This window comes from Corythoichthys intestinalis, chromosome 17 (assembly GCF_030265065.1).
Source record: "Corythoichthys intestinalis isolate RoL2023-P3 chromosome 17, ASM3026506v1, whole genome shotgun sequence".
NCBI classification, from domain to species: domain Eukaryota; kingdom Metazoa; phylum Chordata; class Actinopteri; order Syngnathiformes; family Syngnathidae; genus Corythoichthys; species Corythoichthys intestinalis.
This window is the reverse complement of record NC_080411.1, coordinates 26,136,911-26,152,045: the sequence shown is the minus strand read 5'-3', so window position 1 is coordinate 26,152,045 and position 15,135 is coordinate 26,136,911.

Here is a 15,135-nt window from a genome sequence, read left to right as displayed (position 1 = left end):
ATTCAAAAACATATACGTCATTTTAATAAGTAAAAAATGGCGACAAAATGGCGGACGAGCCTCCGGCATTGTAAAGTCATAATTAAGTCAGGTACGTCGTAAAAGATGTTACCAGTTGGATCGTGTGTAACGTGTGGCAGGTAGGACGCATGCACAAAAGTAACATAAAAGGGGACGGGCTTCCAGTTATGCACTTTTATTAACCCAAAAAAATATAAATCCACCTCGACCACTCGTTACTTGGGATCACAATGGTCCGCGCGTATGCGATTGCAGATGAACTCCAACAAAAAGTCAGCAGTAACAGAATAAGAAAGCCATTCAATATAAATAAAGTGGCGCCACCGCATGGTGGGTGTCGCAAGGAACACCATTTAGAGAGATGACCATTACACGCGTGACAGCTTGACATCTGTTGCTGCCAACACATCTGATACTGTGGAATTTTTGGTATGCTCCAACCAAAGTGTTTATTAAGCAAGCAACTGTTTCCACCATTAAAGCTTGGAGGCAATTAGGAAAGGACACTGCACACTTTAGATAAATAGATATAGAAATAAAACGATTTTAAATCAATTCATTTGGGAAATAAATAAACTCTGTCCTTGAATTTTGTTTGCCGGATGATTGCGTCTCAAATAATTGATTTGGTTTCTGCCCACTAAGAGTAGGAAACATCGTTGAAGAGGCTTTTAAAAATCTTTTTTTTTTTTCAATATTCATAGTTGTAAAATTGTTGAGAGACAGTACTAATTTAGCATGCCAGCTTGAGCACTTATTCTGAAAAGCCATCACAGAGCTTTCATTGTGAAGCTAAAATGTCAGAAGTATCTTTTGATTTTGAATCAGCATGAGAAAATCAGTCGTTTTGTTTACTTCTTTTGTAAGCTACTCCAGAGTTCAATATTTTACAATAATAAGTTGAATGTCAATTCAAGGCAGTGGCGCCTCCAGAAAGTTTTCATAGCGATGGCCATATGGGGCCACTTAAAATCTTGGGGTGGCACACCAGAACTAAAAGCCATAATTTCCTGTTTTTATTATGTTGTTGTCGTAAACAGGCCAGTACAAAACAACAAAAAGACTACGCCTACTGATATATATTGGTTTATTATGTTATATTTCATGTTACTAATGATTTCATGGGCATAAATAAACCATAATAGTCTAGTCAACATTTTGAGTTCTTCATTAATTTGGTTTTAGCCTATTCGGCATGCAGAGTACATTTAACAAAACAAAACAAAACAGTTACTGAAGAAAAGCAGCTGTTGGCAGCATAAGCGGAGTTTAAGGGAGGGGCAGGCCCCCCTGGTGGCCGAAAAGTGTCTTTGCATGCAGTTGACTTTCCTATATATGTATAAAAGTTGTAAAGCATTCAAGCAAACAACAAAAATGAATGAAATGAACAAAAAAAAAGATATTTCTATAATGGGTCAAAATTATTTTTCGAACAGATCATGTGACTAGCACCTTAGACCAGTGGTGTCCAAACTATATTCCACATAGGGCCGCAGTGGGGGCTGGATTTCATTCCTACACAACAAGACGACATCTTTTCACCAATCTGGTGTCTCACAAGTGTAATCAGTTGATTGCAGTCAGGTGCTGCTTGTTTTAACACAAACTTCATTGGTTAAACTGTCTGTGCTCGATTGGTAGGAACAAAAACCAGGACCCACAGCGGCCCTTGAGGACAGGTTTGGACACCCATGCCTTAGGCTTAGACGGTCATTTGCTTTGCATATTATTTTAAAAAAAAAATAGGGGAGGGCAATTTTCTTTTTCAAATGATTTTTTTCTTTGTTTGAAAATATTTTTGGGGGATTGAAGCAACTTTTGGGGGGATTGAATGATTTAAACACAAATGTCCTACCCATAATATGGCCCAAAAACAAAAAGGATTGCTAAAATCAATGAAAGCTTTTTTTTTTTAATTAAAAATTAACTGTTCAAATGCAAATATTTGCATCTAAAATATTTTTTCGCATTGAAAACTTTTTTTCTGTTTTTTTTTTTTTTTTTTTTTTTTTTGATTGAAGTGATTTTTCGTTTGGAAATATATATTTTTTGTTTGAAGCAACTTATTGTTTGACTAAATAATAAAGACACAAATGTCCTAGCCAAAATGTGGCCCAAACGCAAACATTAGCTCAATCAAAAAAGTTGCTTCAATCAAAAAAAAAAAATTCAAAGAAAAATAGCTTTCAAATGCGTTTTTTTTTTTTTTTTTTTGAGTTTCAAATTTATTTTTGCACCCAAACACTTTTTTTTTTTTTTTTGATCGAATAACCAAGACACATATCTACCTCCATATGGCTCTGCGCTGGGGATACGATTTTTCACTGGGATAACTACATTGGCACGACACCGCCGAGCATACAATATTCAATGGATGATGATCTTGACGAAAAATATAGCTATCCTAAGCAGCCTGATTTAGAATTCCCCTCAAGAATGATGGGAAACAAAAAACACTCATTTTCAACTTATTATTATAAATATTCTTGTAAGTTAATTTTATTGCTAACACTGAATTTTGGGGTCATCAACATGTTGTGCCTCCCCTGGCCCAAAAGTCAAACTCCGCCTATGGTTGGCAGATACAAATAAAAGCAAGTACAGGAATGACCATATCATAACTGGATATTTCATTTAAAAAATTGTTAATTGGGTGATAATTATTTAGGTATCACATTATATAACATACCATATTTTTTGGACTGCAAGTCGCACCTGAGCATAAGTCACACCAGCCAAAAAATGTGCAATGAAAAGGAAAGAAACATATACAAGTCGCACCGGAGACAAGTCGCATTTTTGGGGGAAATATATTTGATAGAATCCAGCATCAAGAACAGACATGTCATCTTGAAAGGCAATTTAAAATAAAAATACAATAGAGAACAACAGGCTGAAAAAGTGTACAGTATGCTAACATTACATGATGCATAAACATCAAACTGAGAATGTGCCTGGTATGTTAATGTAACATAGCTATTAAGTTATTCAGATAACTATAGCATAAAGAACATGCTAACAAGCAACAATGATATAATAATGTGCTAATAATTTCACACATAGTAAGTCGTTCAAGAGTATAAGACACACCCTCTGCCAAACTACGAAAAAACTGTGACTTATAGTCCAAAAATACGGTAAATAATTTCCCAATAGGGATCAAAAGATTACAAGGCTATATTGTATGTGCAAGATACACTCATATCGTTGCTTAATGCGAGTGGGGTAGCCAACAAATTTATGGTGGAGGGTGCATGGCCATCCGGTAGTGGCACCATTTATTCAAGGAGGCTCAATCCACTCATTCAAGATATACTAATTTGAATGTCCATTACCTGGTGGCATTACATTTTTACATCTCATAAGGGAATAATGAATGTTTGACCAGGATCGGGACTCAGAACCTATATTACAATTCGTACTTACAGGCCTTGCCTCATTTCCAGTGAAAGTCAGAGAAAGTTTACTCTGACATCAATTGATGTAAATCATGTGTCAAAATGGTTTCAAACATCATTCTACACTGTGAAGTTCAAATATTTAAATATAGGACCAGGTGGGGGGAGCAACCTTATATATTTTTTTTTACATCAAGAATGCTAAGTATAACTGTGGAGAACATTTCTAAGAATGTGGCAAGAAGAATATATTGTCGCATAATCAACTACGTGATGGGAGCAGGTTTAATGTTTTTTTTCCCTGCCAGTCTACAGCTGCACTATGCAGCTTTTTTACTTTAAATGTAAAATATGAAGACTAGCAAATGCTTTGATGGATTTTTGGGTACATGTATTTTTAGCAGCTAATCAAAACACGTCAAGAATATTCAGCACACATTTTTGCACATTTCCACCCTGCTGCGGCTATCATTGTTCTCTTCTGGTATAAAGCGTCTCTCTAAACATGGTTCACATATACCAATAATTGATCAGCTAAGGCCTCGTTATCGGATATCTGCAAATGAATATTTTTGACAAATATCCTGTAGAGTTGGGCATGTTACAAATGATTGTTCTTACCTGTTCTGCTCAGAAAACATGTATACTTATCTTGTGTGTGCTTTCTTTAAATATAATTTTTTCCCCATTTTTCGTGTGGTCAGTCACTTTTTATAAATCAGTAAAGATGTTTACTATTGGAATAGGAGGGTAGAATAACAGCCCTGGGATTCATGGCAAGGCGTCAAAACCCCAGCTGGTCTCCACTCCAACTCCTCATCGTCTGGGCTTCCTGCAGAGGTGTGTGCCCGCATGGTTTAAGATCTAAACAACCTCTACTGCAGGTTCGATTAGTGTTATAGCGTACACCTTGGAGAGGGAGGCGCTCTCTGCTAAAGTCATCTGTAGGCTTCAAGTCCACTGACAACCATTAGCTGTTGCCTATAGATATGGAGCTTGCACTGAAGCAGCATAGAAAATCAACAAAACCTCCTGGGACGGAGTAGATATGTAGGCACCTGCTGAGGGTCTGCTGCAACCAGCTGGCAGGTTTCTTCTGCTTGCTGTTCAACTACTCTCTGGCTGAGCATGCCATACCCTCCATCTGGAAGTCCTCAATCATCTGGAAGTCCTCAATCATCTGCCCTGTGGCAAAGAATTGCAATCCCAGCACTAACAACAACTTTTGGCTTGTGGCTTTAACATCCTTAGTCATGTACAGCTTCGGGAGGCTTGTCATGGCCCAGCTGCAGGATGATGTGGGTTTGCTCTCTGACCCACAACAGTTCGCAGCCCAACCGCACAAAGGAGTGGATGATGCTGTGCTCTCTCTACTGCACGGTGCAGTCAAAGAAAAGCCTGAATGCATGTCAATTTAGTCTTTGTGGATTGTCCAAGTATGTTTACACTTTATAACCACACCTTGCTTGCGAAACTGCTTGGGGTAAATCCCAGCCCCCACCTCATACTCTGGATCCTCTCCTTCCTTATGGGGTGAAATCGCAAGGTCAGGGTGAACTCTGCACTGTCAGAACAATATCCACCGGTTCCCCTCAAGTTTCAGTCATCTCTCCGATTCCCTTCCTCCTGTACATACAGTGGTGCAAATAAGTATTTAGTCAACCATCAATTGTGAAAGTTCTCTTACTTGAAAGGATTAGAGAGGACTGCAATTGTCAACATGGGTAAACCTCAACCATGAGAGACAGAATGTGGAGAAAAAAAAACAGAAAATCACATAGTTTGATTTTTAAAGAATTTATTTCCAAATTAGAGTGGAAAATAAGTATTTGGTCACCTACAAACAAGCAAGATTTCTTGCTGTCAAAGAGGTCTAACGTCTTCTAATGAGGTCTAACGAGGCTCCACTCGTTACCTGTATTAATGGCACCTGTTTAAACTCATTATCGGTAAAAGACACGTGTCGACAACCTCAGTCAGTCACACTCCAAACTCCACTATGGCCAAGACCAAAGAGCTGTCGAAGGACACCAGAGACAAAATTGTAGACCTGCACCAGGCTGGGAAGACTGAATCTGCAACAGGTAAAACACTTGGTGTAAAGAAATCAACTGTGGGAGCAATTATTAGAAAATGGAAGACATACAAGACCACTGATAATCTCCTTTGATCTGGGGCTCCATGCAAGATCTCACCCCATGGCGTCAAAATGATAACAAGAACGTGAGCGAAAAATCCCAGCACCCACAGGGGGACCTAGTGAATGACCTACTGAAAGCTGGGACCACAGTAACAAAGGCTACTATTAGTAACCCAATGCGCCACCAGGGACTCAAATCCTGCACTGCCAGACGTGTCCCCCTGCTCAAGCCAGTACACATCCAGGCCCATCTGTGGTTCACTAGAGAGCATTTGGATGATCCAGAAGAGGACTGGGAGAATGTGTTATGGTCAGATGAAACAAAATAGAACTTTTTGGTAGAAACACAGGTTCTCGTGTTTGGAGGAGAAAGGATACCGAATTAAATCCGAAGAACACCATACTCACTGTGAAGCATGGGGGTGGAAACATCATGCTTTGGGGCTGTTTTTGTTCTAAGGGACCAGGACGACTGATCTCTGTAAAGGAAAGAATGAATGGGGCCATGTACCGAGAGATTTTGAGTGAAAATCTCCTTCCATCAGCAAGGGCATTGAAGATGAGACGTGGCTGGGTCTTTCAGCATGACAATGATCCCAAACACACAGCCAGTGCAACAAAGGAGTGGCTTCGTAAGAAGCATTTCAAGGTCCTGGAGTGGCTTAGCCAGTCTCCAGATCTCAACCCCATAGAAAATCTGTGGAGGGAGTTGAAAGTCCGTGTTGCCCAACAGCAGCCCCAAAACACCACTGCTCTAGAGGAGATCTGCATTGAGGAATGGGCCAAAATACCATCAACAGTGTGTGAAAAGCATGTGAAGAGTTACAGAAAACATTTGGCCTCTGTTATTGCCAACTAAGGGTACATAACAAAGTATTGAGATTAACTTTTAGTATAGACCAAATACTTATTTTCCACCATGATTTGCAAATAAATTCTTTAAAAATTAAACAATGTGATTTTCTGTTTTTTTGTTTTTTTTCCACATTCTGTCTCTCATGGTTGAGGTTTACCCATGTTGACAATTACAGGCCTCTCTAATATTTTTAAGTGGGAGAATTTGCACAATTAGTGGTTGACTAAATACTTATTTGCCCCACTGTAAATGACTGCAGTAGCACTACTCCTGGGATAATCAGACAGTCAGACGACACCATGATTATTGACACTACAAACACTGATGGACTTCTGCAAGCAGAACAGGACTTTTTCATTGTGTTGCAGGAACATACAGGACCATAAAATAACATTCCAACTGAACATTGAACACGTTTTTCAAAATGTCAACAGCAACTCTTCATTCTCCATAAGCTCTGAAAAGTACAGGTCCACCAACCCATCTTCACTGTCTTCTGTAAATGTTTCATTAAATCTGTCTCGATAGCCGGCTAAAGCTAGCTAGGTGTCAAAAACCCAAAAAGCTTCTTAAGGTGTTCATCATTCCACTGTTTTATAAATGACGAAAAACTATTTCATTGAGCTAAACCAAGATACCGAACTTTAACAAACATTATTTACTCAATATGCTAGGTTTTTGAGGTTGTTATTGCTGTGGAGGCCTTTTTGCCATGAGACTGAATAGATTGGTTGAAGAAATGCCCATTATGCAATGATTAATAAGCAGATATCTAGGTTTAAGGCATAGTATGACATGTTGTAATAAAAGAGCCTTTTTGGTTGACCTGACATCATTCAAACATCTTGTCTGTGTTAGTAAATGTGTTGCCATCGCTGAATCAGACCTGCCTATTAGAGAACTACCTATTTAAACATATTCTGTTCATTTTAAACCAGAAAAAAACCAACGTTGATTAAAATGATAGTGAGATATGAGGATGTGATGTCTTCTTACACTCGTAGGCCACTGGCTGATTGACCACTGAATAGGATATGTTAATTTTCCATTCTGATGTCCGCCTTAAAGTTTTTTTCCAACAGAGCTATCCTCATGTATTCTACCCGTCAGAGTCTGTTAGCTTGCTTTTCCATTACAGACTTTCAAGAGGAATAAGGCTTTTGCTTTGCACTGAACACAGCCACAGTCGCTGGCACTGAATGGTGCTATACATCATTTACTCAAGGAAAGGGTCACACATTTCGAGATTTCCCCGCAGGAGGGGGGGTCCCCTGGATCTGTCCACTGGCTGTTTGTCTACCAATTTATTGGTTTGTCTCAGACTGGTGATCAGCTCATTGTATCGCCCCGCCTGTCACCGCCATTTTTCTCTTGTTTATTTCTTAGTCTTTTCCACGTCCAAACCACTACCTTTTTTTGTTTGTTGTTGTTTTTGTCTCATTGGTAAGTGCAGCAGAGGCAGAGGTTTTTCCAACAATCAAATATACCTACTTTTGCAACAAAACCATGGAATCCTTTGTAGTATAGTAATAAATCGAGCGCTTTGCCTTCAGTTCAGCTTCTTCCCCACATCAAATACTGGAACTGTACCTCTGCATATTCTGCACAATTGCATTCCCCCCGTCAAACTTTTGCCCTATTCCTCCTTCCCTTTTGAACAAGCCCCCAAGATACTCAAACTCCTCTACTTAAGTAGTACATTCATTCCTAACCTGGGCAGAACACTCCTCCTTGATCTGACTGAGGATCATCGTCTAATATTTAGAGGTGCTGATTTTGATCCCAACTGCTTCACACGCAGCTGTGAACCACTAAACTGAAAGTTGGAGGTCTTGACTTGCTGAAGCCAGCAGAACAAAATCATCTGCAAAATGCAGAGATGCATTGCTAAGGCCATTGAGCCTAATCCCCTTGTAGCCCCTATCTATACCCTTCTGTATGTACAACGATAGGAGCTGCGTTCTAGGTTCGGCTTAATTGGTTTAGATACGATGACCACATTAAACATCAGGTTTAGGCAGTTGGAATCCTATTTGTGTATATTTATTTGAATGAACAATAAAATTAAACAATTTTAACAATAACACATAATGAACTGGTGATAACAGACGAAAAAAATAGAAAAAATAGTCTTCGGTTTAGTCTAAGTCAATTGTTTCGTCAAAATCAAAATCGTCCACAATTAGCTGCAATTGCAACTAATTCGATGTCTCAAGTTTACTATTTCAATAGTTTTTTTCCCTAATGTTTGTTGGAGTGCACTCTTTGGAAGAAAAAGAAAAATGTAGGTATCAGTCCAATGACTGAGGTAGGGGCGTTCCAAAAAATCGATTATTACATGCATCGCAATTCGACACGTGACGATTCGATTACGATTCTGAAAGGTTCAAAAACGATGTTTTTCCCTCATAATTTTATGGCAGCTGCTTGTAGCAGAACAAGATTCAAGACACGTCTGCCGCCCGGGCACCGGTAATGGGCGCACGCACGTTATGATGGATGCTGCCGGTTACTGAGAGAAAGATTTAGTCTTTTTTTAAAAGACTGGAAAATAAATTTGTGTATGAGACAGGTAGGGACAGAAACTGGTTGCGCAAGTTATTTTTTAGGGCAAGAAGGGAAGAGAGATAATGCGTTGCTCCTTGTCTTTCTGATGTCCATCAGTAGTTTTAAGGCATTTCAACTGATAAATGTCATAAGTGTGCATCTATAAGAAGTGAGTACACGAAGACTCTTGTACTGTTTAGCCTTTATAGTTGTTGTTTTTTAGATGTTAATAGTAAGCACCGAGTGCTTAGCTAATTCGCTAACATGTATTTCATATGCAGAACGTGTAAAACCATGATTAAGTACAGCAGTAACACTACAAACATGCGAAATAGTACAGAAATCTGTGAAAACAAACATACTGGTTAAAAGAAGTCTTATTTCTAAAGACACTTTGTTTCCAGAAAATGTGGAATTCATGCCACCAGTGTAAATTTTATTGTATTGTTGAGAGAGATAAGTACTCCCTTTTCTTGTGAAAAATAAATAAATCAAAAAGCAGCTTAAGAGCAGCTTTTTGTTGTATGGGCATGTTTCCATCGTTCCTGTTGAATCATTAGGATATTTTAAATAAATAATGGACATAAATTTGTTTGGCTACTGTATTAATTAGTAATGTACGATGTATTGATAATCGTGATAATCGCGAAAACAGCTATCATCACCAATAACGCGATGATCATTCAGTAATCGAATCGTAGCACCCTGAATCGTAATCGAATGGCACACCCCTAGACTGAGGCCATGTTTTAAAACCGAGGATCCTGCCCTAATACGGTGGGAAAAAATAATTGAATCCACACCTGCACGATTGTTTAAAACAAACAAAAAAAAAAAAACTTCCTCAGCCAACCGCTTTCATTCATTGATAAGTACATTTATAACAATAAAACAATTATCCACAATACCATTCTTCAATAAGAGGCACAGCAAGAGTTTGTAAAAAAAAAAAAATAGAAGCAAAAAAAGCGCCGGACTAATTTACTCCAAATGTAAACATAGGTCTCATATGTGACGTGAGGACAAAGTTTGTCGCAGTCAGTGACCTTTCCAGTTAAATCTTCGGTTATCAGTGTCCACATGATGGCGCCACAAACACAGAATTCGCACTTCTTCACTATCCCAGTCGTTGTTAAAGTGCCTGTGACACGAAAAAGCATGTTTATTTCATAATACACGCGGTATTTTATGCTCCTGAATGATATGGACCGCTTGGATGTGTGTGGAAGCGATCGCTATATTTATTTAGTTTTTTGAATCCCGCGCCAGGAAAATGAGTGACTTCCGGCTTCGGTCTTGCATTGAGGAGGAGGGCGCTGTGACATGTACGGTAGAAGACGTCCTCTTCACGCTACAGTGTACTGTTGTGTATGAGGACGAAGGATTCAGCTGATTTTGCGGATTAATACGTTTATTTTTCGCATCACGCCAGCCAAACGGCTGCAGAAAAATCATTCTGTATGAGGGAGAGGCGTATGCGCCTTTTTGGAGTTTCAAAAGGTTCCCATTCACCGTGGATATTTACTGTGGGACCATTGGACTTACGAGGAAGTGAGTAAACATCTTGTTTTGTATTATGTCAAATACGAATACAGCGATTACAAAGTAAACACTACAAACTTCCTTTAAATGAAGGACTACTTACGTTTGATCATTGATAGGCATGTAAAAAGCTCTCCTAATGCATTAGCAGCAGCACGTTAGCTGCGTTAGCTCCAGCCACCCTCCTCCGGGGAACGAACTGTAAATTGCTCTCCGCCGGGCGGTTTGCCGATCCGCTAAGACATTCGACAACCGGGTCGTCATGTCAAATAATCCAGGATAGCTTTGTGTGATTTTCCGCTTTGAAGACTTTGAAACATCACTCGGTTCGGGTTAGCATGTCGGCTAGCTGTCACTCCTTCTGGTTTGTTTACATTCTCCGAAGCCGGGGAAGGGAAATGACATATGTCCGATTTAGGTGTCATAAAGTATCGTTCGGGAGGTGCGACAGTAAAGGTGAAGTCGACAGTTTTGACCTTTATGGAGTAATTTTGCCATGTCGTCTTGAATAAATGGATTTTTATTATTTCATATTCCATTTAGCACAAGATTGTTATTTGTCTTGACCATGCCATTTATTTAGCAATTGGGGAAAATACTTGGATAAAAAGAATATCCTGTAAAAATATGGAAGTAAAGAGACAGAAACAATGACATTTTGCCGCTCTCTTCGTCGCGTTTTCCTCATTGTGAATAGTTCCCCCTCGACGGGCTGACTGGTCCTTCTCAAGCCATTTATATAGCTATTGGGGAAAAATACTTGGATAAAAAGAATATCCTGTAAAAATATGGAAGTAAAGAGACAGAAACAATGACATTTTGCCGCTCTCTTCGTCGCGTTTTCCTCATTGTGAATAGTTCCCCCTCGACGGGCTGACTGGTCCTTCTCAAGCCATTTATATAGCTATTGGGGAAAAATACTTGCATAAAAAGAATATCCTGTAAAAATATTGGAGTAGAGAGACTGAAACAATGACATTTTGCGGCTCTCTTCGTCGCGTTTTCCTCGTTCTGAACAATTCCCCCTCAATGGCCTGAATAGTAAAACCGATGAGCCCAGTCTACCGCTGACGTCATCCACCTGTTGGGGACGCTAAAGCCCTATAATGGTAGGCGTGGCTAACCGGCAGATAAAAAGACTAATTTCTCGTCATCTGCGCTTTGCTAAATTGTTGTATATAGTCGAATCGTCTCAAAATATGATTCTAATTCACATAATAATGCCATTTAAGACTTTTTTTCTGGTGTCATATGCTCTTTAAAGTGCCTGTGACACGAAAAAGCATGTTTATTTCATAATACACGCGGTGTTTTATGCTCCTGAATGAAATGGACCGCTTGGATGTGTGAAGAAGCGATCGATATATTTATTCAATTTTTTGCGTCCCGCGCTACAAAAATGACAGACTTCCGGTTTCGGCCTTGCATTGAGGAAGAGAGCGCTGTAACGTGTACGGAGGAAGGGGTCCTCTTCACTATACAGCCGTACTGTTGTATGAGAACGACTAAGGATTCAGCTGATTTTGCGGATTAATACGTATATTTTTCGCATCACGCCAGCCAAACGGCTGTCGAAAAATCTTGCTGTACGAGGGAGAGGCGTGTGCGCCTTTTTGGGGTTTCAAAAGGTTCCCGTTTACCGGTGGATAGTGGCCAAAACAAGCCCTACTACTGTGGGACCATGGGACTTACGAGGAAGTGAGTAAACATCGTGTTTTGTATTACGTAAAATACTGTGATCATTTTAATATGTAGGTGGCTTGCATTTTGTGGCTGACATGCTCCTTGTCCCCTCGGACGACGACCGCACATCCCCCCGCCGGGAGAGCACTATACTCGGCTTATTGCCCTCTTCATGTGCCAAGTGTTCTGTCAAATTTTTGATCAGATCAGAAATTGCAACTTTGTGTTGAAAAAAGCTGCAAATACAGCGATTACAAAGTAAACACTACAAAGTTTCTTTAAATAAAGGACTACTTACGTTTGATCATGGATGGGCATGTAAAAAGTTCTCCTCATACACATTAGCTGCAGATGTTAGCTGCACAACAACTGCAGCCGCTCTCGTATGACTCACGCTGTTTACGTCTTTGCCATGTAGTAAAGCATTATTTTGCCATATTCGTGTTGACCATTTGACAGCTACACGCTCCTCCAATATCGGCCGGTTTGTTCGGCGGTCATTGTCCAGCTGCTTCCCCGACGAGCTCTCCTGTCCTTAGTAGCAGGGGAACGAGCTGTAAATTGCTCTCCGCCGGGCGGTTTGCCGATCGGCAAAGACAATCGACAACCCAGTCGTCATGTGAAATGATCCGGGCTAGTTATGTATGGTTTTCCGCTTCAAAGACTTTGAAACATCACTCGGTTCGGGTTAGCATGTCGGCTAGCTGTCACACCTCTTGGTTTGTTTACATTCTCCGAAGCCAAGGAAGGGAAGACATAAGATTTCGGTGGCATAAAATATCGTTTGGGAGATGCGACAGTAAAGGTGAAGTCGACGGTTTTGACCATTACGGAGTAATTTTGCCGTGTCGTCCTGAATGAATGCATTTTTATTATTTCATATTCCATTTACCACAAGACTGTTATTTCTCATGACCATGCCAATTATTTAGCTATTGGGGGAAAATACTTGGATAAAAAGAATATCCTGTAAAAATATTGGAGTAGAGAGACTGAAACAATGACATTTTGCGGCTCTCTCTGTCGCGTTTTCTTCGTTCTGAATAATTCCCCCTCAATGGGCTGCATACTAAATCAGATGAAATTCTCACTCCGCTTACGTCATCCACCTCTTAGGGATGCTAGAGCCCTATAATGGTAGGCATGGCTAATCGGCAGATTAAAAGACTAATTTCTCGTCATCTGCGCTTTGCTAAATTGTTGTATATAGTCGAATCGTCACAAAATATGATTCTAATTCACATAATAATGCTATTTAAGACTTTTTTTCTCCTGTCGTGTGCACTTTAAGAACCCTGTTTTAAATGTGCGTGTGGATGATAGGCCAAACGTAGAAAAATGTCTTCTTTTTGCCAAATATCCTGCTATGTGTGGACATGGCCTCATACAATCCTACCAGACAGTCCGTCTATTATTCCAGAATTATCCACTTCCTTGGTTCTTCGAATCACTCTGGTTTAGCTTGCCATCGGTGAATCCAATCTGATGATCTTACTTTTTTTTGTCAATCAGAAAAAAAAACATGACCTGTATTTAACACAGGTCCTGAGTTACAATCTTTTCAGTTTCAAATTCAATGATGTTGTACAACTTTTTCAAACAATACTGAGTGTAAACACTCAAGAATATACTTCTAGTCATTTACAAAACATTTTGTATGCAATAAATGACATTTTTCATAACACAAAAATGTTAATCATGCTTACAAAAGCGTTTTGTATGCGATACTGCAAATGATGCATTTTCCATAACACAAAAACATAAATTACATTTCCTTTCACATGGAAAATATATTTTATACCATTTTAAACAGCAGAACATTTTAATAAAAACATCTCACCGAATAATCTTAACTGACGACGCCTGGTCCTCTTCCTCTCACACAAGGCTAATAAGCCAGTTAGCCACGAATGTAAATGTAGCATTAAAGTTTGTTTCCACATCTTACCGAGTGGTTTCTACCCAATATTTTCACCAAGCGACCGTCTGAATTTGCATTAAGCAACAGAAGCCATAGAGCAGCAGTTGATGCATCCGTCAATTTGCTTTTCTTTATCTTTTTAATTCTGGAGTGAACAAAACTTTGTCCCCTCAGTTATAAAAGGTCGACGTTCTCAATGGAAGTGCGCATGCGCTGACGTCACAGTCGCAAGTCCTTGACTAAGAATTACTTTTTTAAATGTCGCTCATGCCTTCTAGTGTTGTTATTGGGTATAACGCTTCCATATTTTTCTCAGGGCTACACCATCAACTCCTTTTCTGCGCCAGGATATTCTGTCCAATAAGATTATTAACAGAACTGGTAACAAAAAGAATTAAACAAAAAGAAATCAGACTTAGGGGCCTTTTACATGGGAATGCTTCAACCGAATTAATCGACAACACTTTACAGATTTGTGTGCACACGAGTAGAGCTCGATTTCGATCTCCGTTCAAACCACGCTGCAAGTCAGCGTGACTATGATGTAGTATTCATTACCTGGGTCTTTCCAAAGGAAAGGCCAAGGTAATGATATTGTACAACTTTATTGTACTTATTATTATTATTTTTGGTAAGTGCAGTTTTACAATGTGACACCCAATACACAAACTTCTTTGACAATATCCTCCTCAGCTAGGGTTATCGTAGCACAACACAGTCCTGTAGAGGTAGGCTGTATTTTCCATTATTTTTAAGCCTTATTTTGTAGAGTGTACATGCCAGTTTTTTTATTCATTGAAATTGTTGAGTAATGTGAAAAAATTAGGACACGCCAATAAATATTCAGTTCTTCATTAAGAAATGTTCACATATCAATGTCTGATCTTGTTTGTATCTCTTGAAAAGAAAGTGATTTAATTGCAGGTAAACAACAAAAATTAACATTGTTTTACTCATTAAACCAAATATATCAACAAAATGTATATTCTAACTGAGGAAAAAGTTCCGACACCCTACTACCTAATAG